The following is a 3,059-nucleotide window of genomic DNA, read 5'->3' on the forward strand; positions in this document are numbered from 1 at the left end:
AGAAACTTTGTGTTCCCAACAAGATATGTGAAGGCCGGCATTCACAAACACTTATCTCTCAGAACTGAGTATGTGGAGAGAAGTTCCTTCATCTATCACAAAGGGAACAGGTTGCAGTAGAAACTTTTACTCTGCTTTCTCATGCTGTTTCCTAGTGCCGGTTTGAAGTTCCTGCAGTTTTCTCTGTAAAACGGAGTTGGAGCTAGTACCTCCCCATATTTATGTATGGAGTGGAGTTTGCAACTGAAAAGAATCTTTGTGTTCCCAACGAGCTAGTTGAAGGACGGCTTTCACACACACTTATCTCTCAGAAATGAGCATGTGGAGAGACGTTCGTTCATCTAGCAGAAAGGGAACGGGTTGTAGTAGAAACTTTTACTTGGTTTTCTCAGTCTGTTTCCTAGTGCCGGTTTGAAGTTCCTGCAGTTTTCACTGTAAAATCGAGTTATAGCTAGTACCTCCCCATATATACGTATGGAGTGGAATTTGCAACTGAAAAGATACTTTGTGTTCCCAACAAGCTAAGTGAAGGTCGGGTTTCACACACGCTTATCTCATAACTGAGCATGTGGAGAGACTTTCGTTCATCTAGCACAAAGGGAACGGTTTGCAGGAGAAACTTTTACTCTGATTTCTCAGTCTGTTTCCTAGTGCCGGTTTGAAGTTCCTGCAGTTTTCACTGCAAAACAGATTTGGAGCTATTACCTCCCCATATATATGTATGGAGTGGAGTTTGCAACTTAAAAGAAACTTTGTGTTCCCAACAAGCTAGTTGAAGGACGGCTTTCACACACACTTATCTCTCAGAACTGAACATGTGGAGAGACGTTCGTTCATCTAGCACAAAAGGAACGGGTTGCAGGAGAAACTTTTACTCTGGGTTCTCAGTCTGTTTCCTAGAGCCGGTTTGAAGTTCCTGCAGTTTTCACTGTAAAACCGAGTTGGAGCTAGTACCTCCCCATATATATATATGGAGTGGTGTTTGCAACTGAAAAGAAACTTTGTGTTCCCAACAAGCTAGTTGAAGGACGCCTTTCAAACCCACTTATCTCTCATAACTTAGCATGTGGAGAGACGTTCGTTCATCTAGCAGAAAGGGAACGGGTTGTAGTAGAAACTTTTACTCTGTTTTCTCAGTCTGTTTCCTAGAGCCGGTTTGAAGTTCCTGCAGTTTTCACTGTAAAACCGAGTTATAGCTAGTACCACCCCATATGTATGTATGGAGTGGAATTTGCAACTGGAAAGAAACTTTGTGTTCCCAACAAGCTAGGTGAAGTTCGGGTTTCACACACACTTATCTCTCAGAAATGAGCATGTGGAGAGAGTTTCGTTCATCTAGCAGAAAGGGATCAGGTTGTAGGAGAAACTTTTACTCTGGTATCTCACTCTGTTTCCTAGTGCCGGTTTGAAGTTCCTGCATTTTTCACTGTAAAACAGATTTGGAGCTTGTACCTCCCCATATATATGTATGGAGTGGACTTTGCAACTGAAAAGAAACTTTGTGTTCCCAACAAGATATGTGAAGGCCGGCATTCACACACAATTATCTCTCAGAACTGAGTATGTGGAGAGAAATTCCTTCATCTATCACAAAGGGAACAGGTTGCAGTAGAAACTTTTACTCTGCTTTCTCATGCTGTTTCCTAGTGCCGGTTTGAAGTTCCTGCAGTTTTCTCTGTAAAACGGAGTTGGAGCTAGTACCTCCCCATATTTATGTATGGAGTGGAGTTTGCAACTGAAAAGAATCTTTGTGTTCCCAACGAGCTAGTTGAAGGACGGCTTTCACACACACTTATCTCTCAGAACTGAGCATGTGGAGAGACGTTCGTTCATCTAGCACAAATGGAACTGGTTGCTATATAAACTTTTACTGTGCTTTCTCATGCTGTTTCCTAGTGCCGGTTTGAAGTTCCTGCAGTTTTCTCTGTAAAACGAGTTTGGAGCTAGTACCTCCCCATATTTATGTATGGAGTGGAGTTTGCAACTGAAAAGAATCTTTGTGTTCCCAACAAGCTTGTTGAAGGACGGCTTTCACACACAATTTTCTCTCAGAAATGAGCATGTGGAGAGACGTTCGTTCATCTAGCAGAAAGGGAACGGGTTGTAGTAGAAACTTTTACTTGGTTTTCTCAGTCTGTTTCCTAGTGCCGGTTTGAAGTTCCTGCAGTTTTCACTGTAAAACTGAGTTATAGCTAGTACCTCCCCATATATACGTATGGAGTGGAATTTGCAACTGAAAAGATACTTTGTGTTCCCAACAAGCTAGGTGAAGTTCGGGTTTCACACACACTTATCTCTCAGAACTGAGCATGTGGAGACACGTTCCTTCATCTAAAACAAAGGGAACGGTTTGCAGGAGAAACTTTTACTCTGATTTCTCAGTCTTTTTCCTAGTGCCGGTTTGAAGTTCCTGCAGTTTTCACTGTTAAACAGATTTGGAGCTATTACCTCCCCATATATATGTATGGAGTGGAGTTTGCAACTGAAAAGAAACTTTGTGTTCCCAACAAGCTAGTTGAATGACGCCTTTCAAACCCACTTATCTCTCAGAACTTAGCATGTGGAGAGACGTTCGTTCATCTAGCAGAAAGGGAACGGGTGGTAGTAGAAACTTTTACTTGGTTTTCTCAGTCTGTTTCCTAGTGCCTCTTTGAAGTTCCTGCAGTTTTCACTTTAAAACCGAGTTATAGCTAGTACCACCCCATATGTATGTATGGAGTGGAATTTGCAACTGAAAAGAAACTTTGTGTTCCCAACAAGCTAGGTGAAGTTCGGGTTTCACACACACTTATCTCTCAGAACTGAGCATGTGGAGAGACTTTCGTTCATCTAGCAGAAAGGGATCAGGTTGTAGGAGAAACTTTTACTCTGGTATCTCACTCTGTTTCCTAGTGCCGGTTTGAAGTTCCTGCATTTTTCACTGTAAAATAGATTTGAAGCTAGTTCCTCCCCATATATATGTATGGAGTGGAGTTTGCAACTGAAAAGAAACTTTGTGTTCCCAACAAGATATGTGAAGGCCGGCATTCACACACACTTATCTCTCAGAACTGAGTATG

The sequence above is a fragment of the Camelus dromedarius genome, unplaced genomic scaffold (genome assembly GCF_036321535.1).
Source record: "Camelus dromedarius isolate mCamDro1 unplaced genomic scaffold, mCamDro1.pat HAP1_SCAFFOLD_123, whole genome shotgun sequence".
Taxonomy (NCBI): Eukaryota; Metazoa; Chordata; class Mammalia; order Artiodactyla; family Camelidae; genus Camelus; species Camelus dromedarius.